Here is a 10,458-nt window from a genome sequence, read left to right as displayed (position 1 = left end):
GTTTTTGGCATTTTCTCCTAAGTCACTAAGTGGCATATCATGAGAAAAAAATTTAAATATGAGTCATATCAGTTAATCCTGAAGGAATACTACGCTTGGATAAGAGCAAACATGTTAACACCCAAACCATTTCTCAGTATGAACTACTAAGACTAATTTAAGCCTGTGATTTTCAAAAAATAGAAAATAAAGCCTAGAAGACAAAGACCCCATCGCAGGCAAGAAATACAGATGGAGGCACACATGCATGCCTGTGTACACGCGCTCACGTGCACATATACACGTGCACACGTGAGCACATGCACACACACCCATGTGCACACGTGCACGCTCTTTTCTCTCCCCGCGGGAGTTTGGACCTTCTAAACCACTGCACATGGCTTCAAACCCATTTCTTTGGCTGCATGTATTTGTAGTCAGCCCTTGCTGGGTTTATCTCCTTGGCAAAGGCGTGTGGCGATTAAAATGGCATTGACAATCCTCCCCCACCCCCGACCTGCTCTTGGATAATAGGAATTCAGGTTAAGGGAAGATTATGCTAATGGAGGAGAAGATCTCAGAGTGGGAAGGGCTTTTTGAAGGCAGCTTGTTCAGTTCTCCGACTGACACATCTCTCTGTCTGTAATACCCTGCCTAATGGTCTTTTCTTGATCATCTCCAGTAACGAGAAACTTGTAACCTCCAGAGGCAGCATTTTTATCTTTACACGTGCTGTTAAAAGGCCTTTAAATGTAACCCTGATGTGGCTCTGTGTACCTCCCAGTGTGTTCACCAGCTGTGCGCCCTACGCTTTGTACGACGTGGAGCACAAATCTAACCGCTGTCATACGGAAGAGGAGTTTGATATCTCGCATGTTTAACAGGACAGGTAAGAAAGAGATCTATTTAATGTCACAGACAGTTGTCACTTCCCTAGCTAAAGATGCTTGCATTCCTTAAGCGGGTCTTTACAAAGAGCAAGGCTGTTAAGTGAAAGCTTTAAAAATAATTCCATTACCCACTTTACAAAGACGGAGTGACAGCCGATCATTAGAAGAAGAAAGTCTTCACGGATGATGCACAACTTGCAAAAGATGTGATTTCACCCATTATAAAAGGAGACATCCGATCACTTCCCACCAAGATGAGTCGTGTTTGCTTGTGGCCTCTATCACTGCTGTTAGGTTTACAGATGAGTTTTGCCGCAAGTCCCCTTCAAACTTTTAAAGGAGGTCTGTGGACACAGAGAATTTGGTTTTCTTGAAATGCCTGAAAGATTAGCTACCTTTGACTGCCTATAGAGACACTCAGAAGGTTCAGGAACATGGACGAGCCATCTGTACTTCCGGGCACAACGCACCTGCTACTTTCCGCCCGATGGGTAAATCTGAGATGCATAAGCAATGTCCACAGGCTACAGAGCTGGGAGGTCGTTAGTCGTCACCTTCTGTTTGCTTATCGTAGATAGGAAGACTGAGGCCCAGGAGGGGCAGACATCCAGAGGCATTCAGGAAGTCAGGTGCAGAGAAAATACTATAAACAGGGGCGTGGCTCCCTGGTCCAGAGAGTTTTGTTTTTCTCTATCCTTTACTCTTCTGTTACGGGCTGTGTTTCTTTATTATTGTTATTTTTTTTTAATGTTTATTTATTTTTGACAGAGAGAGGGAGACAGAGCATGAGCGGGGGAGGGGCAGAGAGAGAGGGAGACACAGAATCCGAAGCAGGCTCCAGGCTCTGAGCTGTCAGCGCAGAGCCCCACTCGAGGGTGGAACTCACAGACCCCGAGACCATGACCTGAGGCGAAGTCAGAGGCTCAACTGACTGAGCCTCCCAGGTGCCCCCTGGCTGTGTTTCTTTATATCCTGGCCACAGCCCTGGCTAATACTGTCTTCCCGACCTCTCCCCCTTGCTCGTGCTCCAGCCATGTGACCCCTTATTCCTGAAACACACCAAGAAAACACTTTTCTCAGGGCCTTTACACTTTCCCTGAGTGCACCAAGCATGGTCTTCTTCCTCATAGCTGCATGGTCCATTCTCACTTCATCTAGGTGGCTGGCCATATGTCACCTTCTCAGGAAGGACTTCCCTGATCGTTTTATATACAATAGCCCTCTCTGCAACTATCTATCTCTTTCTCCTGATTTATTTTTCTTCTTAGCATTTACCAGTATCCTGACGTACTAGGTTGGTCCTGCTATATTATGAATGTAAATGTATACATCTCTCCCCGATAAAGGTCTGTCCTCAGAAGGTGAAGACTTCATGAATTTGTCCACTACTGTATCCCCAGCATCTCATGGGTGCAAATAAATATTTCCGAAGGCCTAATTAAATGAAACCTTTGAAAGCGTCCGACGCTTTGTAGGAGGTGAATCAATGGAGAGTTCTGATGGCACAACATATGCCCTTCTATTTCCGGGAACCCAGAACCTCATCCTACCAAAGATGATGTGGTTCCCTTGCTCTGCCCTCCTTTTCAATGCATAGCTTCACTCAAATATTCATTGACCCCACGCACTCAGCAAATGTTTGTTAATGAAGTGACAGATACAATAACAGATTCAAAAGGCACATTTTGGAATAGAAGAACACAGCAGACTGGACACCAGGAGACCCGGAATGCTAGTCCTTTCTCCGCCGCCAGCTACATCAGCTTAGGTAAGTCTCTGATGTGATCTCCACCTTCAGTTAATCACCAAATAATCAATCAAAGGGTAAAACAGATTAATTCTAAGAGACATTCCAACTCTGACATCCTAGAATATCATAAAATATTCTCTTGTTTTCTTCTTGCAACTGGCCGGCGTTAATTGATTTTAGAAATGCCATTGCATTTGCAGACCTGTGGGAAATTCGTTCTTTACCACAGCCATGGCCAAGGTCCTTTCAAGTAGCCACCATCCCAGGCCACAATTAGACCCCATTTATCCACGAGTCCATTTCCCAGCAATCTGACTCACTCAGGACCTTTTGATCCCAAACCCATCAAAAGAGTCCCCTGGGTATCCACATAAGCGGTCAGAAAGCCCCAGGATTAAAGATTATGTGCATAGCTTCTCATGCCCTCTTTCAAAGCCTTATATAGAGTCTAGATTCTCGTTTTCCATCAACTACTCAAGGGTACTGTTTCCTCTGTTGGAACCTGTCTTCCCTGTCTGTTCTTTCTAGTGAACCCCATTTATTTTTCAAGCTTATCTCAAATTTTTACTGCTCTAAGCAGCCCCTATAACCTCCTCCCACTGCCCACAGAGTTTGTTGTCACTCTGTCACGTGCTTGCTTTCATTACAGTGTTTGCCTCTGTGTATTACTGTCATGCGTGTGGGGGGTTGAAGCTTGTTGATGTTGCTGTTACGTTTTATTTAGTCTATTCCCTAGGATGGAGCTTGGTGTCGAGTAGGTGTGCAGGCAGTGTTTTCTGGAGACTTCTAGTGATCTATTTTCCTGGACCTTAGTAAAAGAAACATAGTACCCTAGTAGGGAAAGCCTTGCAAAGGCCTTCAGGGGAGACGGATACATGATGAGCCTTAAGCAAAATCCAGGTGACATTGTATGACACTGAGGGAGGAGACAGAAAGCCTTAAAACCCGATACAGAACTGTGATACTGTTCAGGATGCTAATGGGTCTTTAGAGTGACATCTCTGAGTGATTTTGAAATTACATAGTTCCGTATGGCAGATGGGAATTCAGAATTTCTGGAAATGTCAAATACATCTCAGAAAGATGTCTATTAAAAAGAACTAAATATATTTGTTTGGTGTTCGACAGGCTCGACTTCAGTTATCTGGAAAAAGCCAAGGTGTCAGAGGAATGGGATGTGAACTCCAGTCATAAACTTACTTGATTTGGTTTGATTAAATGCTATCATGTGCCCAGCATTGTACACATGTACAATAAAGAACCAGAGACGTGCTCTCCAGGGAGGGAACAGATAAAGCTGAAACAGCTAATATGGGCAGCACGGTGTTCACACCCAACTGATTGACCCAGATTAGGAGGATTATAGTCCTTAGCAGATAGAGGGGACATGAGGCATCCTGTTAGCCTGGAAGATATGGGGAAGACAGGTGGGACTTGGGCCAGCCCTTATAGACTAAGAAGATATCAAGATTAGTGAAGAAGAAGATAAGGTTCTCTAGCTGATGGAGACCACTCCAGGAAAGGCCCTGGGGTGGGACCGGCAAGAGGAAATGAGATCATAGAGTTTGGAGTAGTGAGTAGGATAATGTATTGCCTGGTATGTCAGATAATGGGGACTGGTGACCCTTGGGCAGAAGTACTTGCTTCTAGATGTTGTGGCCAAGACAAGGAAACAAATGGACTGTTGCATGAATGGGTCAATTGTCTAGCCTAGTTGCTATTACATAGTCAAGTCACAAATAGTTTGGTGGTATTGGTATGGAGAAAGGCCCCCAATGTCTAGAATGCCTCCAGTGGCCTTCCGTGCCATTCACTGCCTCCATAAAGGGCTTCAAGGTCCTGTATTATCTCCTGCTACTGTCCCCTATACTTATACTCCCCCACTCTGGCCTCCACACAGCCGAGCGCCCTGCCACCTCAGGGCCTTTGTACTTGCTGACATTCTTCTTTCCAAAATACCTACATAATTTGGTTCTTCTTCCCCTTCTTCTTCTTCTTCTTCTTTTGTTTTCTAATATTGCTCAAACGTGACCTCATCAGAACGCTCTTCGGAACACTCAATGCAAAACAGCACCTGTGTGGAACACTCTGTCTTTCTTATGCTGATTCATTTTTTCTTCCTGGTAGGTATCATCAGCTAATACCTTATATATGTATTTGTTTATCTGTTCACTGTCTTCCTCAACCTTCGGAGTGTTAGTTCTTGAAGTGCTGAAATTCTGCTTCGTATCACTATATTCCTAGTGCTTAGAAGAGTGGCTGGCACAGAAAAGTGCTCAATAAATGTTTCCAAAATAAATGAATGGCAAATCTATAGGAGGCCTTAGGAAGCCATGGAAGTGCATTTATAGTTGTGTCATATTTTTCTAAATGATTTCCAAAATCATCAGCAGATTTTCCAAAGGACCCATGACAAATAATTTTAAAGAACAATAGAGAACACAAGTAGGTATCAGAAAACCTGCGATCTCATCCTGGCTATCGGGTTTCACTACCTGAGCCTCAATTGATTTCATCTTTTTTTTTTTTTTAATTTTTTTTTTCAACGTTTATTTATTTTTGGGACACAGAGAGACAGAGCATGAACAGGGGAGGGGCAGAGAGAGAGGGAGACACAGAATCGGAAACAGGCTCCAGGCTCTGAGCCATCAGCCCAGAGCCTGACGCGGGGCTCGAACTCACGGACCGCGAGATCGTGACCTGGCTGAAGTCGGACGCTTAACCGACTGCGCCACCCAGGAGCCCCTGATTTCATCTTTAAAATGAGAATAATAATACCCGTTTCATTTCTATTGCATTTGCAAAAGCCAAAATTGTGGAGGCCTCCATGTGCATATTGCTGTGGTCAAATAATGACCAAGATCGCCATCTCTCCAGCCTCCAGGAACTTGCAGTTCATTCAAACAACACATGGGCGAGAGGTGGCAAATGTTATCAGCTGTGAGTTGCTAATGAGATCTAGTGTGAACAGTCTTGCTCAAGGTCACCCAACCACAAAGAGGGGCTCTACGAAGGGACCTTCCTCACCATCTCTGCCCCACCCTTCCATATTTCAGTGGATGTTTCCAGGGCCCCAAATAAGACTAAGCATGCCTTTACCACTATTACCCAGTATTTAAATTTATTTATTTATTTTTGAGAGAGAGAGACAGAGACAGAGACAGAGAGAAAGCAGAGCAGAGAGAGAAGGAAACAGGGAATCTCAAGCAGGGTCCGCGCTGTCAGCTCAGAGCCCGACATGGGGCTCAAACTCATGAACTGTGAGATCCTGACCTGAGCGGAAATCAAGAGTCTGACGTTTAGCCGACTGAGCCATACAGATGCCCCACTATTACCCAGCATTTAACTGAACCTTTGCAAAGAGTGTTTACATGCCTAGAACACATGTGACAATTTGTCCTTTTATCCTACCTTACAGGGTTGTTATAATAACTAAATGAGATAATACCTGCACAGTTCCAGAAATATAATAATTATTATTGTTAGCAAAAACCTGCTAAACTTTTACTAATGCTGAAGATGGCACATAGGTGGTAACAGAAAGAATTTGGAGGTATAGAAGGAAAAAGGGAGAAGGAGATGATTATATATATATATCATCTTTCTCTATATGGTCTGTTTCATCTACAAAGCTATATCCACTTTGCATATTTAATTGGTTAGCTGTTCACTGAACCTGTTTAGAAATTGTGGAGGTGCTGCGTGAGACACAGACCCTGACTTTCAGCTAAGCCGTAAAAAGACTGATCTAGATGTGGGTATAAGACAGATCCAAACAGGGATAGGCTGAAGGCAGGGACACTAAGCAGGAGCTGGCTGTAGTCGTTCAGGCGAGAAATTGTAGGGAACCGAAAGAAAATGGTCACAGTAGGGATGGCAAAGAAGGGAAAAACACAAGGCATATTTGGAAGGAGCATGGGACAGAGGTTTGAGGTATGTTCATTCCTTAACCATTTCATTCATTCAGGTCCTTGTACTGCACCCTTGTTGCCAGGCTGTGCAAAATGTAATGGAAATAGAAGGACATGAGCATCGTAATACGTTGCTTCTGTTTTGTCTGCCAGGAACCAGACTTAGTACTAGGAAGCCCATACAGATCGTGTGTTTAATGGTTAGGAGGCCCCGTAAATAGGTACTGCCGTTCCCACTTCGCAGTTATGGAAATTGGAGCTCAAAGAAGGCAACAACTTGCTCAAGCCACACAGCTAGGCTGAGCTGGGGTTAAAATCCAGGTGTGCGGAGTGTGAGCCTGGCTCCTTCTGCCGTAGCAGAGATGACTAGGTTGTGGCTCATGTGATGGAAGGGCTCAGAGTCTAGCAGCTGGAGGTGGGAGACAGATATGGTAGAAGATTACAACAGACATACCCAGAGCCTCCGGGAATGGAACAGAGTCAAAGGAGAAGAAAAATCCCAAGATGTGTAAGCTGTTGACTCTGAAGAATTTTGCTTGCTTCCAACTCTGTGAGAAGGTGTGGAAACCATCTGGGAAGTGCTCTGGGCTGTGCCTCCAAGGGTTGTGGCTGAATCCTTGCTGTTCCATACTGCCTACAGGACCATGGGCAGTTGACTTTGCTTCAATGGGCCTGGGTTTTCTCACCTGCCAGGAACATTGGACCTCGTGTTCCCCAAAGTCCCTTCTGTCTCCATGCTGATGGTGGCATGCAGACAAAATGAATTCCGGTGGGTTGGCCAACCACGAGAAGTCGATAGGAGGGAGACTCAGCTGGCCTTCCTTGGCATTTCCTTTTCTCCCCATGCGATGCTTCTTCTCTTGCTTTCCAGTTCAGCCCTAACGTGTGAGACACAGAATCCCAAGGCTGGAGTTGTGGGAGAAAGACTGTGAGGAAATCTCAAGGGGAAACCAGATGGGGAGCCTGGACCAGGCTTTCTTCCCAGGGGCCTGTGACATCACTCACAATTCTGTGGAGTTTGGGGAACAGAGTGCCCTATCCACTTTATCTGAAGACAGAAGGGCAAAGTGGGAGACTACAGGATCCCTATGGATAAAGGACACAGGCTGGCCCCCCACTCTCAGCACTGGGAATGGGGGATGAAGGGCCAGGACATGGGTATGAGGTAGAAATGGATGTGGGGGAACTACACACTTCTTCAAGTTCACACTCTAGATCTTTCAGCCAGTGCTCCACGTGGCTGAATGGGAAAGCTGAACACCTGACTATCGCCGGAGGCGGAGCTAGTATACAGGTCTGGGCAAAAGCAAAATTGGGGCAGAGAATGGACTTCTGTTCAGGCAGGACTTTCAAAGGGTTTGGTGCCCACACTGATGGTTTCTGTTGGCAAAGACAGCGTCTGTTCAGTTGAAACTGAACTTCTCCATAAACCCTGTTTCCTCCTACCCGCTTTCCCCATCTCTTTCCTCACCCTTTCCTGAACAATATTAAGAAATAGTATGTTTTTAAATACAATTTCCAGTGAAAATACATTATGCCCTTGACAGTGGTGTTCTTAAGCCAGCTTATGAGCTGATTGTTAAATTTTCAGAAATCGTGCGAGCTGATTGTTCAACATAGCCATTATTTAAAAATTAAACTATAAAACTTAATTAAATAAGTTATGATGAAAACAACAGTAATAAATGCTCAAAGTCATCACTTCCTAATTATTGGACTGTCTCTTACCATTTTCTGTGCTCTTGAGTTTACTTACATCCATCACATCTGTATGATGAAAAATACTGTATAATGGGGGTCACATATCTTTGTAATTCCATGTTCAGCAAAATTATCTTGGTAGCTCTAAAGTAGTCATGGTTGGGAGCATTTATACCATGGAAATCAGCAAACGTCACATATCAAGCCTCGATTTATTAATTTGTTGATTGCCTAGACATAAAAGAGTGGTGGGTAAAATGTTAATAATGCAAGTTAAACTTAAAAAATGTGCCATGTCTATAGCTGTTCCATTGTGAATAACCCACAAAAACACGGAGGAATATTATTTTCATTTTCAAAAACTGATCTGAGTCAGCAAAAAAGCTGTTCAAGTCATTGATAAACAAGCGAGATGCCAACACACATCTCCACCCTTTCACTTCCATCTTACTTGTTAACTAAAATGAAAATATCAGGGCACTTGGGTGGCTCAGATGGTCGAGCATCCGGCTCTATTTTGACTCAGGTCATGTTCCCAGGATTGTGGGATCAAACCCCTTGTCGAGCTCCAAACTCAGTGCAGATTTTTCTCTCCTCTGCCCCTCCCCTGTGTGCTCTCTCTCTCTCTCTCTCTTTCTCTCTCTAAAATAAAAAAAAATGAAAATATCAACTAACATTCATATCTAAACTGTTGTTCATCAATAGCTATCATAGGTTGGTAACGGATACAGTAATTTGGCAAACGTCAATGAAAGCATTCTGTGAGAACGACTTGGCTGTGTGAAATGTACAATAAGGAACATTATATATTTTCTTATTATTTGTAAATTGTGTACTATAATATTTTACATTGGCAAAATTTATAATCAACTTATGTACGAATGCATATATTCATATATAGGCAACCTGTGTGTGTATGTGTGTGTATATATACACACATATATATTTTATATACATATATTTTTTCCCTAGAGAACTTACTGGCAGATATTTATCAGCATACCACGGACTCTTGGAGTCATCACCTGACTGATTGGAAAACGGACACTCATACACAATGTCACAACATTTGTAACATTGGGCCCAGATAGCACTGAGCCCAGAGTAGATACTCTAGTTACGTGACTTGGAGACTATATCAAGATTCCATAATGTTACTATATTATATGAAAGTGCTCTATTCTTTTCATTTCCAATGCTTTCTGTTGACTTCCTAACATAGCCTTGCATTCCTTATCTCCAAATAAAACTTTATGATGGTAGTCTTGGACACGGAGGACTTCTAGCAGGGTAGAAACATGGCACGCAGGAGGACCCAGGGAGTACAGCCCGGGAAGGAGGGAGCAGGCTGGGAGCTTTCTCCTTTGAAAACTTGGGTGCCCAGGGAGGGAGATTCCATGCCAGAACAAGCCGGGGGATGGTTTAAAAGATTAGATGCCTGGAAGTTCAGTCACACCCACCTGTTTACCTCTAGCTGAGTATACACTAAGCACTCCATAAATGCAGAGTTCGCAAGAAGTCAACGCAAAGTCAATCAACCCAAAGTAACTACTATTTATGAAGAGTGTGCACTGTTTATTCAGTGCTTGATGTTTCGTATCCGTTATCTTTCACTTTCGCTAGCCCCCTGCGGCCATTGGTATCATCTGATTTCATTTTATAGATAAGTAACCTGAGGAGCAAGGATGTTAAGTAATTTTTTTTTTAATTTTTTTTTCAACGTTTATTTATTTTTGGGACAGAGAGAGACAGAGCATGAACGGGGGAGGGGCAGAGAGAGAGGGAGACACAGAATCGGAAACAGGCTCCAGGCTCTGAGCCATCAGCCCAGAGCCTGACGCGGGGCTCGAACTCACGGACCGCGAGATGGTGACCTGGCTGAAGTCGGACGCTTAACCGACTGCGCCACCCAGGCGCCCCTGTTAAGTAATTTTTAACAACCAACTTTTGGCAGATCTGATTGCCTTCCTTTGCGGGGCTCTCCAATCCCAATACCTATCTTCTTGCCCTGTACCAGGGTGAGGGATGTAGGGAGGTAGTACGTGAGAGCTGGTGCGTGGGAGGGAAAGAGGAGCACACACACCCCGTGGTCTGTACTTGAGTATAAAAATGAAGTACAGAGTCCACGCTACCGGAGGCTCTTCTCCATGCGTCAGAATGACGTAAAGATCCTCCGGAAGGACTGTTTTCCAGGAAGCTTCCCTGGCAGCACAGAAACAAGAGGTAT

General features: G+C 44.2%; 1 long non-coding RNA gene across 2 annotated transcripts; it reads left to right on the top strand.

Annotated features, from left to right (window-relative positions):
• The first annotated feature begins 561 nt into the window (after window positions 1-561).
• Window positions 562-9,923, top strand: LOC122497442. Of its 2 annotated transcripts, none has more exons than XR_006301114.1 (3): window positions 562-868; window positions 2,216-4,742; window positions 9,204-9,923. It is a non-coding gene; the product is annotated as an uncharacterized LOC122497442 (long non-coding RNA). The 2 variants fall into 2 exon arrangements; XR_006301113.1 differs by having other exon boundaries at window positions 569-868; window positions 2,216-2,637.
• Window positions 9,924-10,458: the final 535 nt, after the last annotated feature.

This window comes from Prionailurus bengalensis, chromosome A3 (assembly GCF_016509475.1).
Source record: "Prionailurus bengalensis isolate Pbe53 chromosome A3, Fcat_Pben_1.1_paternal_pri, whole genome shotgun sequence".
In the NCBI taxonomy this organism is placed as follows: domain Eukaryota; kingdom Metazoa; phylum Chordata; class Mammalia; order Carnivora; family Felidae; genus Prionailurus; species Prionailurus bengalensis.
The sequence above is the reverse complement of the archived record's forward strand: the minus strand, read 5'-3'. Positions and strand labels throughout refer to the sequence as shown.